This window comes from Ambystoma mexicanum, chromosome 1p, assembly GCF_040938575.1.
Source record: "Ambystoma mexicanum isolate Mex_15411 chromosome 1p, UKY_AmexF1_1, whole genome shotgun sequence".
Classification (NCBI taxonomy): Eukaryota; Metazoa; Chordata; class Amphibia; order Caudata; family Ambystomatidae; genus Ambystoma; species Ambystoma mexicanum.
In genome coordinates this window covers 172,813,762-172,829,470 of record NC_090921.1, presented here as the reverse complement: position 1 = coordinate 172,829,470, position 15,709 = coordinate 172,813,762, and the positions used below count along the sequence as shown (strand labels likewise).

General features: G+C 48.8%; 1 protein-coding gene across 1 annotated transcript in view; it reads right to left on the bottom strand.

The window, feature by feature from the left end:
• LOC138567694 (alpha-2,8-sialyltransferase 8F-like) overlaps positions 1 to 15,709 on the bottom strand; it is a 333,692-nt gene that overhangs the window by 13,740 nt on the left and 304,243 nt on the right. The window lies entirely within an intron of this gene.

Below are 15,709 nucleotides of genomic sequence, written 5' to 3'. Positions count from 1 at the left end.
CAGTGAAATGTGTCTAGCTACCACAACACTACTCTGCCCAGGCAGCAGAGTTAGTGGCCCTAAGTTTGGCACTAAAAGAAAGCAATGACAAAAGAGTAACTATATATTCTGACAGTACATATGTCACATCAACTGTACACTCTGGGTTAATTAAGTGGCAGCAAAGAGGATTTAGAAGGGCAAACGACACCCCAGTGCAACATGTCCTACTACTTGCTGAACTAATTGAAGTCATTGAAGACCCCCAAGAAGTGGCCTTGGTGAAGTGTCAGGCCCATACAAACGGAGATGATCACATTTCCAAAGGTAATGAAACAGCAGACGCACATGCTAAACATGCTGCGTACTACGGGAGATTTGGATCCCCCCAGGAAAAGGAAAAGATAAGGGGATAGTGGGGGCGAGACAGATGCTGATGAAAGATGGGTACACTCATATCCCTGAGAATGAAATAATGGAGTTACAGGCAGCACCACCAATGGCAGAGAAAGAGCTCTGGGTCAAAAAGGGATGCACACTGTCCCCCACAGACGCGTTATGGCGGCAAAACAATATAGGCAAAATAGTCATGCCCCCTGGCTTTATTGAAAACAGCCTTGGCCCAACTACACCATCCCGCACACACAGGGAAAGAGGTGATTTCAGCACGAATTAAGGAAGGGTGGTTCTGTCCCGAATTAAATTCACATGTTGCAAATTTCATTAGTAATTGTCTTACTTGCCAACAATTTACGGCTGGTCACATGCTGCAAGTGATCAAAGGTATTATACCCCGGCCGGAAGGACCATTCCTACACCTCCACATTGACTACGTTGACATGATAAACGTATGTCAGGGGTACAGATACATGATTGTGGTAATATGCCCATTTTCAAGGTGGATCGAAGCAGGTCCATGCTCCCATGCAGATGCCGTTAGAGCAGCAAAGTTCCTGGTGAGGGAGGTCTTCCTGAGGTGGGGGGTGTGCGAAGTATTACGTCAGACATTGGCCCACACTTCGCCAATGAAATGTTTCAGCACATAACTGCTCTCCTTGGCATCAAGCACAAGTTTGCATGTGCATACCACCCACAGGCCAATGGCATTTGTGAACGCCTCAACGGCCTCCTAAAAGAAGAGATAGCAAAAATTCAGCAGTCTACCAAATAAAAGCTGGCTTTACTGCCTCCTCTTAGCCCTATTTGAGTTAAGAAACAGGCCAGGGTCGGATCACCACCCCACACCCCACGAGGTGATGACCGGACGCCAAATGCACCTCCCACTGATGCCACCATCAAGGGCCATAACAGATTGCCACCCTGTTCAAACTGTTTTTGGTGATGAAATGTACGAATATATAAATTCCTTGATTACTAGTGTCACCTTTATCTCTCAACAGCTCGAGAGGACGCGGGGCGGATCGAAGACCACCCAACAAGAAGATAATAAAAGTGAAGGACAGGAACAAGCAGCACATTGGACTGTAAGAGAAGGAGATCACGTCCTCCTTCGTAATTTCAATAGAATGTGGAATAGCCCAAGATTTACTGGGCCCCACCAGGTTGAGAAAGTAACTACTAGAGCAGTGAAGCTCAAAGATAAACAGGTCTGGACTCATCTGCACGACATCAAGCCCTACAGATCAGACCCGCCCTTGCGTCGAGGATAGGGCCAACGCAGTAGCAACAGCAACAAAGCACAACGGTGACACAGCCCCTGACTCCTCCCAAACTCCAGACACCCATAAAGACTCAAAAGGACAATCGCCCACAGCCCACCCCATAGTCACGAGGTCCGAGAGCAACAAAAACACTGCCCCGGCTAACCCCACGCCTGCCACTGCCCAAATAAAGGACATTGTATAACAAACTGTCATATTGCACCACACTTGTAGACACATGCATGTTCTCTTTCTCTTTTTGTCTCGCACATGCAGGTACCCCGTCTTACTGTTTACATATAAAGAAAAGTGAGGTAACTAACTGTTATGACTTGATGGTCGTGAAGACTATGGGGCCTCTGTCCACAAGTATCACTCAGGAAGATACAAATAACTCCCTGAGCGATCTTTGAGGCCACAGGTTTTTTGAGTGCCGGAAATGACAGGAACCAGGAACGCCGGGGACCCCCTGACCGCTCTAAGGCAAGCAATGGGTAAGTACAATGGCAAGCAAAACAATGAAAACAGGGCGTAAATGAATACCAAGGGGCTTGCCAAGATGGAGGGGTCTGGGTTCGGAATAGCATAGGTGGAATGTAGGTGTTCCGTGCAGCTGCAGAGTGCGACAAGCAGCAGGGGGCAAGGTGTCACACTGGAAGGCAATTGAGATGGTATAGCACTGCAAAAACCTACGTGAGCAGGTAGAGTTGGACACCCGTATGCAGTCTGTGAAGAGTTCCAAGGTCGCGACCAGCCGTGTGCGTCGAAGCCAGGGGCAATCCAAAGGAATCCAAAAAACAGTCCAAAGAGTCCTGAAACAGCGGAGCAATACGATGACCAAGAGCTTGACAAGAGGAATCCAGGAAAACAGTCCGTAGTCCAGTACCGTGACAGAAATACAAGAAGATGCCAAACAGTACTCGAATGAACCAGCTGTGAAGCACTGAATGAGCGTTCCCTCTCAGGTTTTGAATGGGCAGAGGAGTGTCATGTGACCCCGTCACATGACGCGCGATCCGGCACGTTTCCTCGTCATGTGACCCAAAGTATCAATATGCTGCTGGGTCTTCCTGGAGGCATGACGCTGCAGCGGGAGGAGTCAGCGGCTCCTCCGGCCGGCTGCGAGACGCCAGGGTAGCTGTCACTGATGAGGTGAAAGTAACAGGTTAGTATGCCCACAGCCAACAGGATGCCTTTGTGTGCCCTTCCTGTATATTATAACCCGCCGCCGCTGCCACACTGCCTGAGAGAGTGGAGATGTGGGGGAAGTAGGGGAATGTGGACCAGAACCATAGAGGGAAGGAACAGTGGATCTATGGGCACTCGTCCGCGGGGTATGACTAGCGGACGGCGTAAAAGAGCCCCCCCCAGAGGCCCACGACCCCGTGGGCTAGCAGGAAAATCCTGATGAAACTGGGCCACCAAACGAGGGGCATGGACATCCCGGCCAGGAACCCAAGAGCGATCTTTAAGACCGTAACCTAACCAATCCACCAGGTATTGCAGCCTACCCCTGAGAAAACAGAAGCCCAATATGCGCCCAACCTCATATTCATTAGGGTCGCCCAAAGACACAGGAGCAGGGGGAGAGACCAGGCGAGTGGGACTAGGACACGACTTAAGCAGGGAGGTGTGAAACACCGGGTGGATACGCCAGGCTGATGGAAGAGAAAGACGGTAGGCAACCGGATTCAAGACAGCAGATACCCGAAACGGGCCAACGAACTTGGGATTGAGTTTGCAACACTCAGGTAAGTGCAGGTGGCGTGAGGACAGCCACACACGGTTCCCCACATGATAAACGGGTGCTACAACCCTCCTCCTATCGGCCGAAGACTTCATGGACGCCCGGGCCTCCTGTAAATGGGCAAGGGTCTGGGCATGGACTGTGGCTAACTCATGGACACAGGATGTGGCAGCAGGGGTACAAGAGGATGCGAAATCGGGGATGGGCAGTGTACAGGGATGCTGGCCATAGAGGGAGTAGAATGGGGAGAAGCCAGTGGAGGAATGCAGTGTGTTGTTATGTGCAAATTCAGCAAGGTGCAGCAGATTCACCCAAGTCTTCCGCTGTTGCAGTGATAGGCAACGTAAATACTGCTCCATGGCTTGGTTCACCCTCTCCGTCTGGCCATCGGTCTCCGGATGATAAGCAGAGGAGAACCAGGCATCAATAACCAGCAGTTTGGTGAGAGCTTGCCAAAAACGGGACGTGAACTGTGAACCCCTGCCCGATATCAAAACAGTAGGGAGCCCGAATAAACAAAAAATGGACTTAAAAAAAGACTTGCCAACGCAGGTGCAGAGGGTATCCCAGAGCTAGGTATAAAGCGGGCCATTTTTGTGTATGTATCTACTACAACCCACACCGTGTCATAACCCTGTGTTCGGGGAAGGTCAGTCGCAAAGTCCATTGTGATGGTATGCCAGGGTCTTGGAGGTATAGGTAATGGCTGAAGTAATCCCAAGGGACGACCCCTACGTGACTTACATTGGGCACATACCGAGCATGTGTTAACATAGTTCTCCACATCACGCCGCATTTAAGGCCACCAGCACCAGCGTTTGAGTAAATCCAGAGTACGCTGTTGCCCAGGGTGACCATGGATGGCAGCATCATGAGACCATTCCATAGCTAGATTTTGGGTGTCACTTGTGGGTAGGAATAGTCTGTTGTGAACAAAAGGCAGACGGTCGTGGTAAACGGGATCCCATTCGGATAACTGTTGTGGGTGCTGGGAGACCCAGAGGCGTATGGCTGACACTAGGGGAAGCGAAGGTGTACATATGCATACTATATGACCGTGATCAAGCACCGTCTCCGGAAAGACTGGAAGCGACACCTCCCCAGGAGAACGGGATAGGGCATCAGCTTTGCCATGAGATACACCAGGGCGATGTTTAACCAAGAAGTCGTAGGCTGCAAAGAACAGATGCCAGTATACATGCCGACTGTTGACACATTTGAGGGATGCAAGGTCCTGCAAATTCCGGTGATCAGTGTAAACAGTGACTTGATGCCTGGCCCCCAGCAAATGGTGCCTCCATACCTGAAACGCGTCTTTGATCGCCAGGAGCTCCTTCTCCGTAACAGTATAGTGGGACTCACTAGAAGTAAACTTGCGTGAGTGATATGCCACTGGGTGTAGACGGCCAGTGGTCGGGCAGGGTTGCGAAAGTACTGCTCCCTAAGCAAATGACGAGGCGTCTGCTTCGACAACAAATGGCAACTCCGGGTCCAGGTGTTGCAGGACTGGAGCTGAGGTAAATGCAGACTTCAAGGATTCAAAAGCAGCCTGAAGTTCTGGGGTCCAGATAAACAGAACACGTGGACTGGTTAGTGCTGTTAGTGGGGCCACAATAGATGAAAACCCAGGGATAAAGCGCCGATAAAAATTGGCGAACCCAAGGAAAGGCTGCAAGGATTTCAGGCATGTCGGGACCGGCCATTCTAGAAGGCACCTTCCTTGGACTGATTCATGGTTAACCCACCCGGTGAAATGTGGAAACCTAGAAATTCGACCTGTTTTGTGTGGAACTGACATTTCTCCGGTTTGGCAAATAGCGCGTTCTTGCGCAGGCAGGATAAGACTTCCCGGACGTGAAGGATATGCTCGTCTGAAGAGGAGGAAAAGATCAGAATGTCATCCAAATAGACCACCACATAAGTGTCCAGTATGTCCCCGAAAACCTCATCCATAAATCGTTGGAAAGTGGCGGGGGCGTTGCACAACCCGAAGGGCATCACCACGTACTCAAACAAACCCTGTCAGGTGCAAAATGCCGTCTTCCACTCTTCACCTTCACGAATACGTATTAGGTTATATGCCCCCCCGGAGGTCTAATTTGGTGTATATGGAGGCATGTGTTAACCGGTCCAGAAGTGGAGAGATGAGTGGTATCAGGCATCTGTCCTTGATAGTGATGGCGTTCAAACGCCTATAGTCCACACAAGGGTGGAGATCCCCCTCATTCTTTGGCATGAAGAAAATAGGGCATGCAGCAGGCGAGGAAGAAGGCCGGATGTGGTCCAGGCGTAGTGCCTCCTGTACATAATCTTTCAAAGCCTGATCCTCTGATGGCGAGAGAGAGTAAATGCGGCCCCAGGGAATCGGAGCGTCGGGGACCAGATCTATGGGGCAATCGTATGGCCTGTGTGGGGGCAGTCCCTCTGCAGTGCCCTTATCAAAGACTGTCTGTAAATCGTGATAGACGGGGGGTATGTTGGCCAGAACAGCACCGAACACGTGTGAGGCGGATGGTTGACTTTCATCACTCACAGTTAAGGTCAGACGTGCTACTGCACCCAACGCCGTAGCGGGTGTAACAATTGAATCCTCTCTCTCGATAAGACAAAAAAGCTGGCATACTTCTGATTCGAAATGGACATGGCCGGTACCCCAATTGATTAGCGGGTTATGCCTCTTCAACCAAGGAATACCAAGAATGATACCGAACTGAGTGGTTATGAGGTCAAACGCAAGTGTTTTCCTATGTATTTCCTGGATGACCACTTCCAGGGGAGCAGTCTGTTGCTGAATAGGACCAGAGGCAAGGGAAGTACCATCCACTGCATGCACGGGCTTCGGCCATTCCTTGGTGACTAACGGGAGGTTCAAAGCATAGGCCATTTGTATGTCGATGAAACAACCAGTGGCCCCAGAATCAATGACAATCTGAACCGGGTGTATGGTACCAGGAGTGGGCTTTAACAAAGCATGGACTACGACTGGTCTAATGGACCCAAATGCAGGAGGAGAATAAGAGGGGGACTGGGAAGAGCTCGTCCTGGGCCCCGTGTTCAGTGACGAGCAGTCGGAAAACCCTGACTCTTATGTTTTGGACAGCATGGACAGTCCTTGACATAGTGCCCATTGAGACCACAATAAAAGCAGGCGTTGTCTGTTCTCCGCCTTTCCCGTTCCGTCACAGTTATAGGGCTGAGTATCCCGCCTACTTGCATGGGTTCGCTGGATGTGTCAGATGGTACCGGAACCTGTGTACCAGGGAATCCAGTTTCTGCTTTACGCTCGGTGTGTCGAGCGTCTACCTGAAGTGTTAGCTCGACCAAATCAGGGTACAAAGTCGGAAGTGACGGCACCAGTGCCAAGGCATCTTTCATGGGACTACTTAAACCCCTATAGAATACCACAGCCTTTTTGTTTTCAGGCCAGGATGTTTCTGCCACTAATTGGTTGAACCGTGTTATGCACTCTATGAGGGTGCTTCTTCCCTGAGAGAGATCAAGTAACTCTAAGTCCCTGGATTGAGCCTTGTGTCTGTTGTCAAATACCTTGGATATTTCGTTTACCAGGAGGTCGAAGTCATAAAGGGCTGGATGATCGTTTTCAAGTATTGGATTAGCCCACGTGGCAGAAATGCCAGACAAATGGGAAAGCATGAATGCGGCCTTAGTGGCTGCATCAGGGAAAGCCAAGGGTCGACAAAGAAAGTGGTGCTTGCATTGGTTCAAAAATGTGCGAAACTTTCTGGAGTCTCCTTGGAACCTCTCAGGGGGTGCCAATGGAAAAGGGGTGGGAGCTATAACTGGTGTGATGACAGAAGGGGAAGCAGAAGGGCCAGGGGTTGGGGGCGTGGTATCCCCAAATTCAGGGTCAGAGGGTAAATGATGGCGAGCACTCTGGAGGGAGTCAAGGCGGTGGTGTATCGCCGTGGTGGCTGCGACCATATCGGCTCTCAAGGTGGTGACAGCTTGCACCAGAGTGGCCACGGGGTCCCCAGCTGATGCCGCCATAATCTGGACGACTATTGGCTTCACAGTCTGTTATGACTTGATGGTTGTGAAGACTATGGGGCCTCTGTCCACAAGTATCACTCAGGAAGATACAAATAACTCCCTGAGCGATCTTTGAGGCCACAGGTTTTTTGAGTGCTGGAAATGCCAGGAACCAGGAACACCGGAGACCCCCCGACCGCTGTAAGGCAAGCAACGGGTAAGTACAATGCAAGCAAAACAATGAAAACAGGGCGTAAATGAATACCAAGGGGCTTACCAAGATGGAGGGGTCTGAGTTCTGAATAGCACAGGTGGAATGGAGGTGTTCCGTGCAGCTGCAGAGTGCGACAAGCAGCAGCGGGCAAGGCGTCACACTGGAAGGCAATTGAGATGGTATAGCACTGCAAAAACCTGCATGAGCAGATAGAGTTGGAGATCCGTATGCAGACCGTGAAGAGGTCGAGGCCAGCCGTGTGCGTCAAAGCCAGGGGCAATCCAAAGGATCCAAAAAACAGTCCAATGAGTCCTGAAACAGCGGAGCAATACAATGACCAAGAGCTTGACAAGAGAAATCCAGGAAAACAGTCCGTAGTCCAGTACCAAGACAGAAATACAAGAAGACGCCGAACAGTGCTCGAATGAACCAGCTGTGAAGCACTGAATGAGTGTTCCCTCTCAGGTTTTGAATGGGCAGAGGAGTGTCATGTGACCCCGTATCAAATATGCTGCCGGGTCTTCCTGGAGGCGTGACGATGCAGCGGGAGGAGTCGGCGGCTCCTCCGGCCGGCTGCGAGACGCCAGGGTAGCTGCCACTGATGAGGTGAAAGTAACAGGTTAGTATGCCCATAGCCAACAGGATGCCTTTGTGTGCCCTTCCTGTATATTATAACCTGCCGCACTGCCTGAGAGAGTGGAGATGTGGGGGTAGAAGTGGAATGTGGACCAGAACCAGAGAGGGAAGGAACAGTAGACCTATGGGCGCTCGTCCGCGGGGTACGACCAGCGGATGGCGTAATACTAACGTTGTGTTTTGCCCAAAGGTAAATGCTGCCCACAGATGACGACGCACCTGAAGCACTGTCACACCAATTTGTATACATTATAAAAAGAGAGAAATATTTAAAGAAACGAAAAATACGCATGTATTACAACACGTTCCTTTTGGCCATAGAGCAATCATTCCCACACCTCCACGAGCACTTACCAGCCCTAAGAGACAGGTCACTAAGATACGCGTGGGAACAGCTTTTCGCTTGGGCATTAAACGATTACTTGATAGGGAGAGCTTGAACAAACAAAGCTAACAAATTAATGCTTATTTTTTGAAATTTTCAGGCGGGCACCTATATCGTCAAAAAATAATAAGTTGCAGGACCGCAGCAATGGTAAGAGGAAAATGCTGATGATATTACCTATTGTTTTAAAAATTATAGGTTTGTTGTTTATCACTGGTCTACTTGCTGCCACTGTCTGGCAGGCACACTATACTTCTCATGTGCTGGCTGCACCCCCTACTAACGAACCCCCTACCACGGCTGCAAAAGGTGCGGTGTCAGGTGGTACGAGCAGAACAAGATTAAATAGGTGGAGGATTAAACGTAGCACATATGTTGATAATAATGAGGTTGACACATATCTTACAGATTCCGCACACGTCTCAAACAATATGTGGTATCAGCACATGTCCAAAATTGGTAAGGGGACAACTAAGGACAACTTCTATGTGTGCTCACTGATCCCATATGCCATGAGCGCCTCCAGAACATTTGTGGCTTCTGAAGTACCAGCAACATGTCATGATTCCTGCCTCTCATGTCCCCAGCCCTCCAAGATGTCAGGCTGGAGCCAGGCCACGATCCCCTACATGGCCCTCAAGGGCCTCTCCATCCCTTCAAAGACCAACTTGGAGTCAGAATTGGCGCTTGTGGCACCAGACTCACTCACTCCAATAGGATAACATTGGGGATTGGACTTGTAGTGCATTGATGGGGACAAGATGGATGCCCCCACATATTTCGGTTCCCAGAACTGCATGTGCAGTCTAGTCTTTTTGGTGTGGTTCAGCCCAGAGTCATCTGGGATACCCAGAAACTATTTAAGCCACGCCCAGGCTGAGAAACATGGTTTGTGTTTTCTGCACCTGCAGCGTGACACTCAGTGTTCGGATCGGTCTCCAGTAGGCCTCCATCCTTCTTCTGCACTAAGCTCCTGCAAGAACAAGAACACTGTTAGGAACAGCCTTACCTTTCGGCGCTTCTGCCCATCATTCATCGCTCCTTCTGTTTTGTGGGCATCTTCGGCGGTGTCATTCCCATCCCGGCACGCCGCTTCCTAAGGAAAAGGGAAAAGAACAGAAAAAAGGCATTAGTAAGCATTCAGCAAATCTTCGCTTATTTTTTAAAGACTGTACGAGCTCCAAACGCTTACCTGAATCCCAGCCGCTCTGGGGGAACTCTGTCTCCGGAACTTCTCATCCATCTGCAAGAGGGAAAAGACACTCCAGGTTAGCGTGGAAACATCTAGAGGCGCTGCATACCATGCCTACTCACGGCATTTCTTCTTCATAACCGGCATCCACGCTGAAAATGTTGCGGCACCTAAAAGACACAGAAAAATAACTGAGTTCAATACAAATACGAAAGGGTTGCATCACGCTCTCACTCACCTTCGGTGCTACTCATCTCAGCAGCACGTCGCCATCCCCGGACGCTGGCCATCATCTAAGGAAGGAAAGGAACGAAGTTAGGGAACTATTCAAAAGACTCATTATACTTACCTCTCGGACTCTTGCCAGTGAAGTAACTAGGCAGCAACGAGCCCGCATCAATCAACGCGCCCCTGCGCTGAAAGCAGCACGGAGAGCACACTTTTCAAGAAAACAAGGCCCAGTCTCCAATCGAGTAGAATCCAGGGAAGGGTTTGAGGTCGTAAGAGGTCAGAACAGGCTGAGTGACATTCCCTTGGATACCAGGTGAGCGTTACACAACATCAGTAGAATGCCTGATATACCTGGCCCTGTTCCAAACAAAAGGACGTTTCCAAGGGAGAATGCCAATAATAAAGTGGCAGACGAGAGACACATACCCGTATGAAAATAACTTCATCAAGACACTCTACATGTACAATAACTACTGGCAACTAACAGAAGGACTCCAGTACGTGACGGATGGCCCAGACAAAGGAGAGACGAAGGAAGTGACGCTGAACTACCTACCATGTGAATGGCGCACAAGTGAAGTTGCTGGAGTAATGGGGTGCTGGGAAAGACCACTGCTGCTAATATATGGGAAAGTATACACGAAGGAAGGATGGACAGAGGGGGTTGTGGGGAACGAAATGGTAACACTGACAAAACCAAATATAGCAAAAATAGACGAAGAAAACAACAAGTGTTTCAACGGATGGATTAAGACAGCTGGACTGGTGACTTGGTTAGAGAAGGACGAAGACCCGGTATCAATACTTCCATTACTGCACCGACACTATGTTATCAACACAACAGAGATGTACATGTCGGAAGGAACAGCAACTGCAAAAGGATAGTGGCAATAACTAAGGAGGGTGCCGGTACAGCAGTTTTAATGGACCACTATTGGGCCTGCGGAGACAAGGCATACCACAGCTTGCCGCCATCTTGGAATGGACTATGCACAATGGTACACATAAATGTACCATCCCTAGTGGTACCACAGAAAGATGTCAACTTGGGGAACTTCCCTAAAATGGACAAAGTGAATAAAAGGAAGAAAAGATTTGTGACGAATGGAGAGGGAAAAGAAAGTAACGGTACAAATATATTGTCAAGAGTAAAAAGACAAGGAGAGCCACTGATGGGAAACTACCTATGGGTAAGATCAGAAACAGCTCTCAGTGACATTCCACCAGGACAGAGACAGTTTAGCAGAGCGGCAATGTTCTTTTCATCAATAATACATCCAGGACTGCAGGCGTATGCAAATGCAAAATGGCTCCAAATAACAAGATGGGAGCTAATGTTGACAATAAACTCCACCGTCAATGGATTTGATGCAATAAAAGAAGAATTGAGAGCAGTACGAATGGTAGCACTACAGAATAGATATGTGCTAGACCTCCTTACTACAATGTAAGGAGGAGTTTGTGCAAAAATTGGAAAATCATGCTGCACATTTATCTCTGCTCATGACGCAGACAACGGCACACTTACTGAGGCAGTATCACAACTTGACACGCCAAGATGGAAGAAGAAGCTAAAAGAGTAAAGAAAGATGGCAGCTGGTTTTCCTACTTGTGGTCATGGATGCCATCATGGTTGTCAGATGGCCTTAAAATAATAGCTAGGTGCATAATATTAGGAATGGCTGCACCTTTAGGATTAAGGTTGTGGAGAGCCCGAACAGCACGGACGACTGATGAAATGATAGGAATGCATGCCTTAATGCCAGCAGAAGACAACAGACACACAGATATAATAATAATGGAAAGAGACAGATTGCGCAAGCAAATATTAGAAAATGATTTGCACCCGCCGTCTGTGAACGCAGAAAACCCAAGGAACCCGAAGAGCTATGTTGGGAAGTGGGTCTACTGCAAACCCGGTGGTGGATGTGTGTATATGTACTGGTCATTTGAAGATCAGGTGAACCAGTATGGACACTTAGGAGGGATAACAAAGGTATGGAGACCACGCAGAGACAAGAGAGCGGATAATTTTGTGGTCGACAAGTCGACCAGAGGGGGGGACTGAAGTGGGAAAATGGGAAAACACCCTCCCCCCATTCTCATCCAGACCCTGGCCTAGAGGAACACGGCCCAAGCACCCCCCGCGAGAGGAGTTTGACCCGCTCACCTCCTTACCAGACGACAAGGCACCATGTGTTCGTGGTCCACATGCACGAGGGGCATGCCCACTACCATGCCCGGGCCAAACCGACGCCTGCGACATGGACCAGATCGACTAAAACAACAGCCGAAAAGATTCAACATCGTTAGAGATGCCATGACGACATAGCCAACAGACAAGAACACTGGTGCCACCATGCGCCCTGGTCACTCACACACCAACCCACATGAAGAACATACTCAGTGCTATGACATAGCGGACTGACACACTCACAGACATGCATCGTTGTTATTTTTCACATAGGCCTCCTACAGCACTGCAGAAACGCAAGATGCCTGAAGAGCTTGTGTATAGGCTTGCAGACACTTCATGCTACCCTACCCCCATAGAGATGTCACCCTGCGGCACCTATGTTAGTAATTATACATTGCCTCCCAGGAAAACTAGGCCTGAGTAGGCCACAAGCAAGAGTCCTCAGGCCGGAGCCTCTAAGACGAAAAACCTTCTCGAGACAAAAAGCAATGTGCTGACCATGCAGAACGAGTCCCTGCGAGGGCCCACCGCCAAGGCCACAATGTTGCAACCCACATGCCGAGCTCTCAGTGACAAGGTTACACCTGCGGCAGCCAAGCACCCCTCTGGGCCGAAAAACAAATTAAATGCTCATAATTGTGCTCCAGCTACGGTCTCTACACACGTGACTAAGCCAAACTGACAAAATGCCAAGCTCGCGAGACAGAAAGTAGCCGGGGTCCCACATCTGAGACGCAGGCTGCAACAATGAAGCGACAAGTTGGACACCTACACCGATGGGAAAGGCGTGATCATCAGCCACTAGCAAAGACCTGTCCATTGTCCACCACTAACACATAGTTGCACAATGTTGCCAACACCAGGTACATCGTGGGCTGGGAACGGCGATGGTCCCAGGCTTGGGGGCTCACGAGGGAACCAATCAGAGTACGAGGGGCTCCTCACTGATGCCATTTCAGTTAACCAATCACCAAGGGTCCCCGTGTAACCAATTTATTGTAGCAAGTGTTAGGGACAACCCAAGTGTGCCACCTGACCTGTCCTTATCCACTAACAGTTCTCCATAGATGCATCTATACTAACCCTACCACTCGGGGAGCCAACCCGAAGTGGCGATATGTTTTGTGACGGTTTTTCCCAGGTGACGCGAGCAGCGCGTCATAATACGGTAAAAAGGGCCTGCGAGCCCCACTAAGAACGAGAGCGTCTCCCCGGATGCATATGGACGGAGAACGATCCCTGCCGTACTATAATAAACAGCAGTAATTACTTTGCTCTTGTGTGTGCGCCTCATACTCCTTTTGGGACATGGGAGGAGTTGGGGCCTCCTCAGCCCCAGAGGTCCGCGGACGGCTCTGCCAACCCCCGGGAGATCACCCGACAAAGTATTGTGTGAGAAACATAGGGAGCATAAGCTGCCGAACATAGGAGCCTATAGTGACCAGGGTGTGGCTAAAACAGATTATACAAACCGAGATGTGGTAGGCTGGCAGGACCCTATGTAGAGTGGAATTTGGCTGAGACCACATATTAAAAATTAGGATGGGTTAGGTTGGTACGGCACTTGTTGAATATTGTTTGGTTCGAAACCAGATTGCAGAAGTCAGTATGTGAAAGGACACTATGGTGAGTGGGTCTGGCTGAGAACACAGTATTACTATATGGTAGGGAAATGTCATTGGGACAGTAGTGGACACGTTGCTGTACAATGAGTTTTTATATATGCCCCTTTTAAAATATGATGCACAGAGATATAAAGTGATTTGTCCGGAATCACAACAATGTGCTCATGTATAGTGCTTCGTGTGTGAGTCCCCATCTTTTGGGCACTCTAGTAATGGGCGCATTATTATTTCATTTTAAATGGAACTTTATTTATCGACCGCAGTAGGTGGAAAGGCTGAGTAGGTCTTGCTGCAGGATTTGAACTTGCAAAGATCAATCTGCCCCATGGGCCTCGTTGCAAGTTTCGCAATGCAAGACAAAAGTGGCGGCAATTCTGTTCCCGCCACTTTTTTTGGCGGTAACAGAATTACTGCTGTTTTGTCTACACTGCTGAACTATACCTTTGGAGGTAAACTGGAGGATTTACCTCCAGCATTAAGCTGTAGGTGAATCTGATACTTTACGCCCCAAAATCGCCAGATTTACTGCACAGTAATTCCGCTGGTGGTAAATACACCAAAATCTGCATTGAAGTCCTATGGACTCCCAAAATGTGATTTAACACCACTTGTAATCATGTGGTAACTCAATGGGACCAGGTGGTGGTAACAACAAATGATTTTGGGGTAATATGGCAGATTTATCACCAAACTCGTAATGAGGCCCACTCAAGTAGCTATCCACTCTTGGTAAATAATGTTCACTGCATGAACCTGCCTGTCTTCCAAACATTCATTTTTTAAAGTGCCTCCACTTTCATTGGCTTTGGCTGTCTGTGGCACTACTGGATGACAAGCTATGGATAAGAACGGAGTGGCTGAAGGCACAGACTGGACTAAGTAACAAAATGAAGAACCACACAGGGTAAGGGCCATTACCAGTGCCACTTTCATAAACCAATCCATGCCAGCTGCCCACCAACCAGTAATAATGTGTTTTTAGGTGCATTTAATAACTTGACATATAGTTCAACAAAAAACCCCATCCCTCATCACCAGGAATAGCTTCACGTTCAGCAGACAGATAATTACACTGCGAAAGCATGCCAGTCGCATGGCTATCCTGGCGCTGTCATTGCCAGTGCTTGCTCATAGTAGTGTCCTGTTTGCCAACTGATGTTTGAGTGCCTTGCAGTGATCGTGCAGGTGTGCTTTCTGATTCTAAAGCAATAGGGCAGGTTCAGCAACTGCACACACCAGGGACACACATTTATCATAGTAAGGATAAGGGTGATGACCGCACCTGTTGAGAACTTCCCATCATCATTAGAATCAGCCACATTAGACGATTTGCTATGAGGAACTTGCTGGAGACATCAGTGTCTTTAAAACGAATAATCTCATGATTTGGTGGAGTTTTAAAAAGTAAAAACATGCTGCCCGTGTATGTAGGCCATGCTAGCTTGGGTGTGTGCGTGGATCTGTAGAGGGGCTGTTAACCATGAAACCTGCGCACAAGTACTGAGCAAAGCTCCTGCTTCACTTGTTTCGGGGGTAACTGGCAAGTCATGAATGCTGCTCCAATGTTTCTTAGCCTTCTTATTAAGATGTATAAACTGCAATCTGGTACCTCAGCTGCTGATGTAGAATGTTAAAAGTATTTCATGGTCTAGTTGAAGTTTGCAGCCAGGCAATCCAGCCTTTAGTGATTTTGCACTTGCAACAAAAAAGAGCTAAATTGGTCATTTGTAAATTTGCTACAAACTTTTCAAAGCGATCCAAATTGGTGTACAATATTGTATTTGCCCTATCTGCCACTTATTCATCATGAGTCTGACTGACAGATGCAGGTCGCTTTCTGATATCCAGTGTC